At 43.2% G+C, this 14,127-nt stretch overlaps 1 protein-coding gene across 9 annotated transcripts in view; it reads left to right on the plus strand.

The window, feature by feature from the left end:
• Nucleotides 1–14,127, plus strand: part of Hsepi (D-glucuronyl C5-epimerase) — a 607,106-nt gene that overhangs the window by 263,159 nt on the left and 329,820 nt on the right. For 2 of the 9 annotated variants that reach the window (XM_053786104.2, XM_053786106.2), the window contains exon 2: nucleotides 12,354–12,401. The exons of the other annotated variants lie outside the window; for them this stretch is intronic. The gene's annotated coding sequence lies outside the window, so the exon portion shown is untranslated. The remainder of the gene's footprint in view (nucleotides 1–12,353; nucleotides 12,402–14,127) is intronic. 9 annotated transcript variants of the gene reach the window in all.

The raw sequence follows: 14,127 nt of genomic DNA on the forward strand, positions 1-14,127 counted from the left end.
TCACTGGTTTATACTCGTGTACTGAGTGTTGTGGTCACAGGTATATACTCGTGTACTGAGTGTTGTGGTCACTGGTATATACTCGTGTACTGAGTGTTGTGGTCACACAGGTATATACTCATGTACTGAGTGTTGTGGTCACACAGGTATATACTCATGTACTGAGTGTTGTGGTCACAGGTATATACTCATGTACTGAGTGTTGTGGTCACACAGGTATATACTCATGTACTGAGTGTTGTGGTCACACAGGTATATACTCGTGTACTGAGTGTTGTGGTCACAGGTATATACTCATGTACTGTGTGTTGTGGTCACACAGGTATATACTCGTGTACTGAGTGTTGTGGTCACAGGTATATACTCATGTACTGAGTGTTGTGGTCACACAGGTATATACTCGTGTTTCTGGAGTTTATCTGGAGAGAGTTCCGGGGGTCAACGCCCCCGCGGCCCGGTCTGTGACCAGGCCTCCTTAGGTCAGTGTCCCAGGATGCGACCCACACCAGTCGACTAACACCCAGGTACCCATTTTAATGATGGGGAACATAGACAACAGGTGGAAAGAAACACGTCCAATGTTTCTACTCTGGCTGGGAATCGAACCCAGGCCCTCACCGTGTGAAGCGAGAGCGTTAACCACCAGGCCACCAGAGCCATTGTACTGAGTGTTGTGGTCACAGGTATATACTCGTGTACTGAGTGTTGTTTACCTGGAGTTTACCTGGAGAGAGTTTCGGGGGTCAACGCCCCCGCGGCCCGGTCTGTGACCAGGCCTCCTGGTGGATCAGCGCCTGATCAACCAGGCTGTTGCTGCTGGCTGCACGCAAACCAACGTACGAGCCACAGCCCGGCTGATCAGGAACTGCCTTTAGGTGCTTGTCCAGTGCCAGCTTGAAGACTGCCAGGGGTCTGTTGGTAATCCCCCTTATGTGTGCTGGGAGGCAGTTGAACAGTCTCGGTCCCCTGACACTTATTGTATGGTCTCTTAACGTGCTAGTGACACCCCTGCTTTTCATTGGGGGGATGGTGCATCGTCTGCCAAGTCTTTTGCTTTCGTAGTGAGTGATTTTCGTGTGCAAGTTCGGTACTAGTCCCTCTAGGATTTTCCAGGTGTATATAATCATGTATCTCTCCCTCCTGCGTTCCAGGGAATACAGGTTTAGAAACCTCAAGCGCTCCCAGTAATTGAGGTGTTTTATCTCCGTTATGCGCGCCGTGAAAGTTCTCTGTACATTTTCTAGGTCGGCAATTTCACCTGCCTTGAAAGGTGCTGTTAGAGTGCAGCAATATTCCAGCCTAGATAGAACAAGTGACCTGAAGAGTGTCATCATGGGCTTGGCCTCCCTAGTTTTGAAGGTTCTCATTATCCATCCTGTCATTTTTCTAGCAGATGCGATTGATACAATGTTATGGTCCTTGAAGGTGAGATCCTCCGACATAATCACTCCCAGGTCTTTGACGTTGGTGTTTCGCTCTATTTTGTGGCCAGAATTTGTTTTGTACTCTGATGAAGATTTAATTTCCTCATGTTTACCATATCTGAGTAATTGAAATTTCTCATCGTTGAACTTCATATTGTTTTCTGCAGCCCACTGAAAGATTTGGTTGATGTCCGCCTGGAGCCTTGCAGTGTCTGCAATGGAAGACACTGTCATGCAGATTCGGGTGTCATCTGCAAAGGAAGACACGGTGCTGTGGCTGACATCCTTGTCTATGTCGGATATGAGGATGAGGAACAAGATGGGAGCTAGTACTGTGCCTTGTGGAACAGAGCTTTTCACCGTAGCTGCCTCGGACTTTACTCTGTTGACGACTACTCTCTGTGTTCTGTTAGTGAGGAAATTATAGATCCATCGACCAACTTTTCCTGTTATTCCTTTAGCGCGCATTTTGTGCGCTATTACGCCATGGTCACACTTGTCGAAGGCTTTTGCAAAGTCTGTATATATTACATCTGCATTCTTTTTGTCTTCTAGTGCATTTAGGACCTTGTCGTAGTGATCCAGTAGTTGAGACAGACAGGAGCGACCTGTTCTAAACCCATGTTGCCCTGGGTTGTGTAACTGATGGGTTTCTAGATGGGTGGTGATCTTGCTTCTTAGGACCCTTTCAAAGATTTTTATGATATGGGATGTTAGTGCTATTGGTCTGTAGTTCTTTGCTGTTGCTTTACTGCCCCCTTTGTGGAGTGGGGCTATGTCTGTTGTTTTTAGTAACTGAGGGACGACCCCCGTGTCCATGCTCCCTCTCCATAGGATGGAAAAGGCTCGTGATAGGGGCTTCTTGCAGTTCTTGATGAACACAGAGTTCCATGAGTCTGGCCCTGGGGCAGAGTGCATGGGCATGTCATTTATCGCCTGTTCGAAGTCATTTGGCGTCAGGATAACATCGGATAGGCTTGTGTTAATCAAATTTTGTGGCTCTCTCATAAAAAATTCATTTTGATCTTCGACTCTCAGTCTGGTTAGCGGCTTGCTAAAAACTGAGTCATATTGGGACTTGAGTAGCTCACTCATTTCCTTGCTGTCATCTGTGTAGGACCCATCTTGTTTAAGTAGGGGCCCAATACTGGACGTTGTTCTCGATTTTGATTTGGCATAGGAGAAGAAATACTTTGGGTTTCTTTCGATTTCATTTATGGCTTTTAGTTCTTCCCGCGATTCCTGACTCCTAAAGGATTCTTTTAGCTTAAGTTCGATGCTTGCTATTTCTCTGACCAGTGTCTCCCTGCGCATTTCTGATATATTGACCTCTTTTAGCCGCTCTGTTATTCTTTTCCGTCGCCTGTAAAGGGAGCGCCTGTCTCTTTCTATTTTACATCTACTCCTCCTTTTTCTTAGAGGAATAAGCCTTGTGCATACATCGAGTGCCACCGAGTTAATCTGTTCTAGGCATAAGTTTGGGTCTGTGTTGCTTAGTATATCTTCCCAACTTATATCGGTTAGGACTTGGTTTACTTGGTCCCACTTTATGTTTTTGTTATTGAAGTTGAATTTGGTGAATGCTCCCTCGTGACTAGTCTCATTTTGTCGGTCTGAGGCTCCACGCATACATGTCTGAACCTCAATTATGTTGTGATCTGAGTATATTGTTTTTGATATGGTGACATTTCTTATCAGATCATCATTGTTAGTGAAGATGAGGTCTAGTGTATTCTCCAGTCTAGTAGGCTCTATTATTTGCTGGTTTAAATTGAATTTTGTGCAGAGATTTAAAAGCTCGTGTGAGTGTGAGTTTTCATCAGAGCTGCCTCCTGGTGTTATTACTGCAACAATATTATTTGCTATATTCCTCCATTTTAGGTGCCTTAAGTTGAAATCCCCCAGGAGCAAGATGTTGGGTGCAGGAGCTGGAAGATTTTCCAGACAGTGGTCAATTTTTAACAGCTGTTCCTGGAATTGCTGGGATGTTGCATCCGGAGGCTTGTAGACTACCACAATGACTAGGTTTTGGTTCTCGACCTTTACTGCTAAAACTTCCACTACGTCATTTGAGGCATTAAGCAGTTCTGTGCAAACAAGTGACTCTGCAATGTACAGGCCAACCCCCCCCTTTTGCCTGTTCACTCTGTCACATCTGTATAGGTTGTAACCTGGGATCCATATTTCGTTGTCCAAGTGATCCTTTATGTGGGTCTCAGTGAAAGCCGCGAACATTGCCTTTGCCTCTGCAAGCAGTCCACGGATGAAAGGTATTTTGTTGTTTATTGCTGGCTTTAGACCCTGTATATTTGCAAAGAAGAATGTTATCGGACTGGTGGTATTGTTGGTACTGGGGGGGGATTTTTTTTCCGGCATTAGTATCTGTATCTGTTGGTTTGGAGTGGAGGCCATCGACTGTGGTTCCACTCCAGGAATGACTGGATTTGGTGTACGATTTCTGCCATTTCCTGCCAGTTTTTTTTCCTTCCTGGCACTAAAAAACCTCTCCCTCTTGAGTGGCTGTGGCTACCCAGGTTTTCCCATGGCCTGGATGTTTTGTATCTTTTTGTCCCCTTTAGATGGTATGCCTGGCAATTTAAGTTATAGCACAGTCTTTCCTGTACTGAAGAGGTACACATTTCAGGGTGAAAAAGCTTACAGGAAGGGAGTTTGCATTTTCCTGTTGTCATATGGGCATGACATTTTCTAGGGTGGTCATAGTTGCATGTCCCATCTGTTTTTCCAGATTTCCCATGCCAGCAGATACCAAGTGCATAGTATGTGCACAGGCTTGGTTTCCGTTTGCCTTGGGTTTCTGTGACTGTATTCCCTGTTGGTGCATGTTTCCCTGTCTTATTCCTATCCTCCTTAGCACCAACAATGGAGCTCCCACCAGTTGTTTTTGGTAATTTATCCTCACTATTGCTATTGGAGTCCTCTTGTTTGCTATTTCCTGCGGTATTTCTGGTTTGCAATATTGGTTTTATCTTATCTTTGACTACACTTGTTTCCCTACTATGGCTCCTGTCCTCTATGAGGTCATTTATATGTATTCCTTCCTGCGTATAATTCCCGACTACCTGGACAAAATCTCCAGCTTCACCATTACTGTCTACCAGGACAGTATCTCCAGCTTCACCATTTCTGTCTCCCAGGACAGCACCTCCAGCTTCACCATTACTGTCTCCCAGGACAGTATCTCCAGCTTCACCATTACTGTCTCCCAGGACAGCACCTCCAGCTTCACCATTACTGTCTCCCAGGACAGCACTATCAGCCCTACATTTACTGACTACCAGGACATCACCTCCAGCCTTACAGTTTGTGACTACATGGCCAGTATCAAGGGCAGTACCATTCAGCCCGGACTTTTTATGTTCCCATCTGTTGTAGAAAGCTTCCAGGTTTTCTATGAAAGCAGCTTTGATGTTATCCTCTTTTAATACCCTTGTGATTTTAGTCCACAGATTTTCCTCATTTGGGCATACCCAAAAACACTTCTCTGTTTTAATACTGCTTGTAGCTAGTTCTGGGATATCTGCACAAGGAGCGTGACACCAATTTCCACAAAAATGACAATTTATCCATGTGGTAGCCCGTTTGTTTGACTGACCACAGACTACACACAGCTTCATAATGATTTGAATGGTTGATTTACTGCAAGTCTACTAGCAACCTCTTGAATATTATATTAATAACCTTAAATGAAGCTCTAGCTATTTGTATTTCTGTTTCTAACTCTTTTTGTATATTGGACAGCTTACCGTCACGTTCCTGATTTTTAATGTTTGTGTTTATAAGGGCGCCTACAAACCCATCCGTTTACAGTCTGCTTTATTGTCCAACGAAACTGTTTGAAACCAGTCCCGGGTTCGGACCAGTCAAGGGTTCGGACCAGTCAAGGGTTCGGACCAGTCGATCTGCTCTGATCAGTGGGTCACTTATTTAAAACATACTGGTCGGTGATTTCCCTGTTGGTGCATGTTTCCCTGTCTTATTCCTATCCTCCTTAGCACCAACAATGGAGCTCCCACCAGTTGTTTTTGGTAATTTATCCTCACTATTGCTATTGGAGTCCTCTTGTTTGCTATTTCCTGCGGTATTTCTGGTTTGCAATATTGGTTTTATCTTATCTTTGACTACACTTGTTTCCCTACTATGGCTCCTGTCCTCTATGAGGTCATTTATATGTATTCCTTCCTGCGTATAATTCCCGACTACCTGGACAAAATCTCCAGCTTCACCATTACTGTCTACCAGGACAGTATCTCCAGCTTCACCATTTCTGTCTCCCAGGACAGCACCTCCAGCTTCACCATTACTGTCTCCCAGGACAGTATCTCCAGCTTCACCATTACTGTCTCCCAGGACAACACTATCAGCCCTACATTTACTGACTACCAGGACATCACCTCCAGCCTTACAGTTTGTGACTACATGGCCAGTATCAAGGGCAGTACCATTCAGCCCGGACTTTTTATGTTCCCATCTGTTGTAGAAAGCTTCCAGGTTTTCTATGAAAGCAGCTTTGATGTTATCCTCTTTTAATACCCTTGTGATTTTAGTCCACAGATTTTCCTCATTTGGGCATACCCAAAAACACTTCTCTGTGGTCACAGGTATATACTCGTGTACTGAGTGTTGTGGTCACAGGTATATACTCATGTACTGTGTGTTGTGGTCACACAGGTATATACTCATGTACTGAGTGTTGTGGTCACAGGTATATACTCGTGTACTGAGTGTTGTGGTCACAGGTATATACTCATGTACTGAGTGTTGTGGTCACAGGTATATACTCATGTACTGAGTGTTGTGGTCACAGGTATATACTCGTGTACTGAGTGTTGTGGTCACAGGTATATACTCATGTACTGAGTGTTGTGGTCACAGGTATATACTCGTGTACTGGGTGTTGTGGTCACAGGTATATACTCGTGTACTGAGTGTTGTGGTCACAGGTATATACTCGTGTACTGGGTGTTGTGGTCACAGGTATGTACGAGTGTTGTGGTCACTGGTATATACACTCGTGTACTGAGTGTTGTGGTCACTGGTATATACACTCGTGTACTGAGTGTTGTGGTCACTGGTATATACACTCGTGTACTGAGTGTTGTGGTCACCGGTATATACACTCGTGTACTGAGTGTTGTGGTCACTGGTATATACACTCGTGTACTGAGTGTTGTGGTCACTGGTATATACACTCGTGTACTGAGTGTTGTGGTCACTGGTATATACACTCGTGTACTGAGTGTTGTGGTCACTGGTATATACACTCGTGTACTGAGTGTTGTGGTCACAGGTATATACACTCGTGTACTGAGTGTTGTGGTCACAGGTATATACACTCGTGTACTGAGTGTTGTGGTCACAGGTATATATACTCATGTACTGAGTGTTGTGGTCACAGGTATATACTCGTGTACTGAGTGTTGTGGTCACACAGGTATATACTCATGTACTGAGTGTTGTGGTCACAGGTATATACTCGTGTACTGAGTGTTGTGGTCACAAAGGTATATACTCATGTACTGAGTGTTGTGGTCACACAGGTATATACTCGTGTACTGAGTGTTGTGGTCACAGGTATATACTCGTGTACTGAGTGTTGTGGTCACAGGTATATACTTGTGTACTGAGTGTTGTGGTCACAGGTATATACTCATGTACTGAGTGTTGTGGTCACACAGGTATATACTCATGTACTGAGTGTTGTGGTCACAGGTATATACTCGTGTACTGAGTGTTGTGGTCACACAGGTATATACTCATGTACTGAGTGTTGTGGTCACACAGGTATATACTCATGTACTGAGTGTTGTGGTCACACAGGTATATACTCGTGTACTGGGTGTTGTGGTCACAGGTATATACTCATGTACTGAGTGTTGTGGTCACACAGGTATATACTCATGTACTGAGTGTTGTGGTCACTGGTATATACTCGTACTGAGTGTTGTGGTCACACAGGTATATACTCATGTACTGAGTGTTGTGGTCACAGGTATATACTCATGTACTGAGTGTTGTAGTCACACAGGTATATACTCATGTACTGAGTGTTGTGGTCACACAGGTATATACTCGTGTACTGAGTGTTGTGGTCACACAGGTATATACTCGTGTACCGAGTGTTGTGGTCACAGGTATATACTCGTGTACTGAGTGTTGTGGTCACTGGTATATACTCGTGTACTGAGTGTTGTGGTCACTGGTATATACTCGTGTACTGAGTGTTGTGGTCACACAGGTATATACTCGTGTACTGAGTGTTGTGGTCACAGGTATATACTCGTGTACTGAGTGTTGTGGTCACAGGTATATACTCATGTACTGAGTGTTGTGGTCACAGGTATATACTCATGTACTGAGTGTTGTGGTCACAGGTATATACTCGTGTACTGAGTGTTGTGGTCACAGGTATATACTCATGTACTGTGTGTTGTGGTCACACAGGTATGTACTCATGTACTGAGTGTTGTGGTCACAGGTATATACTCGTGTACTGAGTGTTGTGGTCACAGGTATATACTCATGTACTGAGTGTTGTGGTCACAGGTATATACTCATGTACTGAGTGTTGTGGTCACAGGTATATACTCGTGTACTGAGTGTTGTGGTCACAGGTATATACTCGTGTACTGGGTGTTGTGGTCACAGGTATATACTCGTGTACTGAGTGTTGTGGTCACAGGTATATGCTCGTGTACTGGGTGTTGTGGTCACAGGTATGTACTCGTGTACTGAGTGTTGTGGTCACACAGGTATATACACTCGTGTACTGGGTGTTGTGGTCACACAGGTATATACACTCGTGTACTGGGTGTTGTGGTCACACAGGTATATACACTCGTGTACCGAGTGTTGTGGTCACAGGTATATACTCGTGTACTGGGTGTTGTGGTCACAGGTATATACTCGTGTACTGGGTGTTGTGGTCACAGGTATGTACTCGTGTACTGTGTTGTGGTCACAGGTATATACTCGTGTACTGAGTGTTGTGGTCACACAGGTATATACACTCGTGTACTGGGTGTTGTGGTCACACAGGTATATACACTCGTGTACTGGGTGTTGTGGTCACACAGGTATATACACTCGTGTACTGGGTGTTGTGATCACACAGGTATATACACTCGTGTACTGAGTGTTGTGGTCACTGGTATATACACTCGTGTACTGAGTGTTGTGGTCACACAGGTATATACACTCGTGTACTGAGTGTTGTGGTCACTGGTATATACACTCGTGTACTGAGTGTTGTGGTCACTGGTATATACACTCGTGTACTGAGTGTTGTGGTCACTGGTATATACACTCGTGTACTGAGTGTTGTGGTCACCGGTATATACACTCGTGTACTGAGTGTTGTGGTCACTGGTATATACACTCGTGTACTGAGTGTTGTGGTCACTGATATATACACTCGTGTACTGAGTGTTGTGGTCACTGGTATATACACTCGTGTACTGAGTGTTGTGGTCACTGGTATATACACTCGTGTACTGAGTGTTGTGGTCACAGGTATATACACTCGTGTACTGAGTGTTGTGGTCACAGGTATATACACTCGTGTACTGAGTGTTGTGGTCACAGGTATATACACTCGTGTACTGAGTGTTGTGGTCACTGGTATATACACTCGTGTACTGAGTGTTGTGGTCACTGGTATATACACTCGTGTACTGAGTGTTGTGGTCACAGGTATATACACTCGTGTACTGAGTGTTGTGGTCACAGGTATATACTCTCGTGTACTGAGTGTTGTGGTCACAGGTATATACACTCGTGTACTGAGTGTTGTGGTCACAGGTATATACACTCGTGTACTGAGTGTTGTGGTCACAGGTATATACACTCGTGTACTGAGTGTTGTGGTCACTGGTATATACTCTCGTGTACTGAGTGTTGTGGTCACAGGTATATACACTCGTGTACTGAGTGTTGTGGTCACAGGTATATACACTCGTGTACTGAGTGTTGTGGTCACAGGTATATACACTCGTGTACTGAGTGTTGTGGTCACAGGTATATACTCTCGTGTACTGAGTGTTGTGGTCACAGGTATATACTCTCGTGTACTGAGTGTTGTGGTCACAGGTATATACACTCGTGTACTGAGTGTTGTGGTCACTGGTATATACACTCGTGTACTGAGTGTTGTGGTCACTGGTATATACACTCGTGTACTGAGTGTTGTGGTCACTGGTATATACACTCGTGTACTGAGTGTTGTGGTCACAGGTATATACTCTCGTGTACTGAGTGTTGTGGTCACAGGTATATACACTCGTGTACTGAGTGTTGTGGTCACTGGTATATGCACTTGTGTACTGAGTGTTGTGGTCACACAGGTATATACTCTCGTGTACTGAGTGTTGTGGTCACAGGTATATACACTCGTGTACTGAGTGTTGTGGTCACTGGTATATACACTCGTGTACTGAGTGTTGTGGTCACTGGTATATACACTCGTGTACTGAGTGTTGTGGTCACAGGTATATACTCTCGTGTACTGAGTGTTGTGGTCACAGGTATATACACTCGTGTACTGAGTGTTGTGGTCACTGGTATATACACTCGTGTACCGAGTGTTGTGGTCACTGGTATATACACTCGTGTACTGAGTGTTGTGGTCACAGGTATATACACTCGTGTACTGAGTGTTGTGGTCACAGGTATATACTCTCGTGTACTGAGTGTTGTGGTCACAGGTATATACACTCGTGTACTGAGTGTTGTGGTCACTGGTATATACACTCGTGTACTGAGTGTTGTGGTCACACAGGTATATACTCTCGTGTACTGAGTGTTGTGGTCACAGGTATATACACTCGTGTACTGAGTGTTGTGGTCACTGGTATATACACTCGTGTACTGAGTGTTGTGGTCACTGGTATATACACTCGTGTACTGAGTGTTGTGGTCACTGGTATATACACTCGTGTACTGAGTGTTGTGGTCACTGGTATATACACTCGTGTACTGAGTGTTGTGGTCACTGGTATATACACTCGTGTACTGAGTGTTGTGGTCACTAGTATATACACTCGTGTACTGAGTGTTGTGGTCACAGGTATATACACTCGTGTACTGAGTGTTGTGGTCACAGGTATATACTCTCGTGTACTGAGTGTTGTGGTCACAGGTATATACACTCGTGTACTGAGTGTTGTGGTCACTGGTATATACACTCGTGTACTGAGTGTTGTGGTCACACAGGTATATACTCTCGTGTACTGAGTGTTGTGGTCACAGGTATATACACTCGTGTACTGAGTGTTGTGGTCACTGGTATATACACTCGTGTACTGAGTGTTGTGGTCACTGGTATATACACTCGTGTACTGAGTGTTGTGGTCACTGGTATATACACTCGTGTACTGAGTGTTGTGGTCACTGGTATATACACTCGTGTACTGAGTGTTGTGGTCACACAGGTATATTCACTCGTGTACTGAGTGTTGTGGTCACTGGTATATACACTCGTGTACTGAGTGTTGTGGTCACAGGTATATACACTCGTGTACGGAGTGTTGTGGTCACACAGGTATATACACTCGTGTACTGAGTGTTGTGGTCACTGGTATATACACTCGTGTACTGAGTGTTGTGGTCACTGGTATATACACTCGTGTACTGAGTGTTGTGGTCACTGGTATATACACTCGTGTACTGAGTGTTGTGGTCACAGGTATATACACTCGTGTACTGAGTGTTGTGGTCACAGGTATATACACTCGTGTAGTGAGTGTTGTGGTCACAGGTATATACACTCGTGTAGTGAGTGTTGTGGTCACAGGTATATACACTCGTGTACTGAGTGTTGTGGTCACAGGTATATACACTCGTGTACTGAGTGTTGTGGTCACAGGTATATACACTCGTGTACTGAGTGTTGTGGTCACAGGTATATACACTCGTGTACTGAGTGTTGTGGTCACAGGTATATACACTCGTGTAGTGAGTGTTGTGGTCACACACACTACACAAGTATGGATCATTGTCTGCTCTGTCTCCACTTATAAAATCTTTCACAAAATATTAACACATGTGCCATACCATATTAATCATGTTTTTTTTTATATTTCTAGTGTTGTCAAATATGATTTTTTGTCCAGTTTTAAATGCTACGTTTTTACACCTTTTTACATTGCTTAATTTTGATTATTTTTTTTAGCTGTTGCTGCTAAGCTTTTAATATAATTTTTAAAGCTTTTTTGAATACCAGAAGTTTTACACGTGGTTTTAGGTGCTTATATACATTAAGTACACCTGTTTTTGTCTGCAAAGTCAGCCTTTATATCTCGGCCCAAGGCCAGGCTCTGAGAGTAGAAAAACTCTCGAAACTCATCAAAGGTATACAAAAGGTAGGTGTGTGTGGGTGGTGAGGGACTTTTTATTGCGGCAATGTCGGTCAAATAAGTACAGCTGCCATATTGATATTTTTTTTTAAAGAATCATATTTTACACGACTCAGTTTTACAGAGTGTGAACTGTTATCTTGCCTCAGCTCACTGAAAGGTCTAGTCCTGTGTAAGGTATACTACCACCCCCAAGGATGCTGCCCACAACAATCATTTAACAACACCCAGGTACCTACTTACTGTCGGGGATCAGTGTTCAGTGTGTGAGCTGGGTGCGCTACCCAGCGATCCACGGAACACCACTTTTTATTATCCTACTCAAAGTATCTTAACACAGCCATAATTTAGTTAATATTATTAAGTCTCAAAGAAATCAGATTGATTTTCGCCGAGTTCTTGCAGCATTTAATTTATGTATACCGGACATATGTGGCAAAACGATGCAGCCTTTTGAGCTAAGATCGCAAATTCTGGCTAAAATGTATGACATGTATATAATTTGCTGGAAGCAGTGTTTTGTATGGCAGTGTAATTATATGTCTGTCTCTCCCCACAGGTTTGTTGATGGAGGTCTGGTGGTGGTGACGGGAACTCCAGGAAACTGGTAAATGTTGATTACATTTTACTTTCATAGACTTAAACCAGCACTTGAGGCTTTCATAGCCTTAAACCAGCACTTCAGACTACTACTGAATAAAAAGGGAGAGTGCTACCGCGATGTTACAACCTCGGAGGTCTTGTCTTACCTCAGTTTTTATTTAATCCTGCATCTAATATTGGCATTGTTATTGTGTATATAGGTGTTTCGTTTGTTGTTAGTAAGAGACACAGATATTGGATACTGAATAAAGTTGGAACCAAGCGGTATCAGATATGCTGCAGGCCAGGGACAAATATCTTCAAGCTGAAGCTCGACCAGTATCTCCGTCAGATGCCAGATCAACCAGGTTGTGATAGATACGTCAGCCAGATTGCCGCCAACTGGAATAGCCTGGTTGATCAGGCTATGCCTCGCCCATGAAGGACAGTCTACAGTAGTAGTAAACATAGCGATACCGGTCATGGGTGCATCACAGATATATTTAAGCCAGAGGTTGGCTAATTTGTCATAATTTTTTGAGATATTCCACATAAGAATCAGTCGAGTAGTGAAGGATCGTTAATGTATTGATAATCTTAGGAGAGAGAGTGAAACTGTTGTATAATAGGAAGTGTTGCCTGGCTGCTTATGGAGTTGCTCCAGGTGGTGATAGAACCTTGAGAACAATGGTCTGGTAAACACCAGTAAACTTACTATATTTGTTCGTATGTTTAAAGGGGCTGTTGATATAACAGACCCGGTTAAGATAAGTCTAGGCTTAAGATGACTCGGCTTGTGCAGTCCTCTCCATGATGTGAGCAAAGTTGTGCCTTGTGTAGTGTATGTCTAGTATATAGAGGAAATATGTAAATGGTATTTTCTTAGCCTTAGTCTCTTGAACATGTCCAGGTTTTCTTTGATTATTTAAATGATCAACATCAAATAAAAAATGTATATAATGTCGTGCCGAATAGGTAAAACTTGCTGTTTTGGCTTAAATAGTAACGCTCTTCTTGCCGAATAAGGCAAACAAAAATTTGTGTATGTAGTAATTTCGCAAAAATCATTCTTGTTTGTTTATTATTAAATTATTTTAAACTTATCTAAGATATATTTAGTTGGATTAGGCTAAATTCAATGAGGCTTGTTATAATAAGGTTAGGTAAGTTTTCTAAGGTTCTTTTGGTACAAAATTACTAATTTTTACATTAACATAAATGAAAATATTTATCTTTAAACGTATAAGAGAAAATTTTAGAAAGGACTTAATTTTAAATGAGTTTCCAGCTAATTAACCAATTTTACCTATTCGGCACGACATATATATTATGCAGAAATCGCGAACAAGCGATATAATATGCAAAACAACCAGGGGGAGGAGTTAAATATCTCTAGACTTTTCTAATCAACATATCAGGAGGTTGCAGTGTTACAGTCTCCACAATAAGGGTACCCAAATATTGCACACGCGTCTTGTTCATCTGCATGTGGTGTCACCGTATGAAAGTATTAGCTGTATGCGCACTGCACCTTCACAGCTACAGCAAGATTGACAGCCATTTTCAGCGATCATTGTTCAGGTCAAGTACTAGTTCTATGTTGTGTACACTGCACCTTGGCAGCTACAAGACTGACGACCATTTTTGAGGTCATGTTAACAAGCTCCCCAGACTGCGGTGACAGATTTGAGATTATTTATAGCAAATCTCCCCGCCAACTGTCTGTTAAGCAGCTATAGGTCTTATCCCAG

This window comes from Cherax quadricarinatus, chromosome 50 (assembly GCF_038502225.1).
Source record: "Cherax quadricarinatus isolate ZL_2023a chromosome 50, ASM3850222v1, whole genome shotgun sequence".
Lineage (NCBI taxonomy): Eukaryota > Metazoa > Arthropoda > Malacostraca > Decapoda > Parastacidae > Cherax > Cherax quadricarinatus.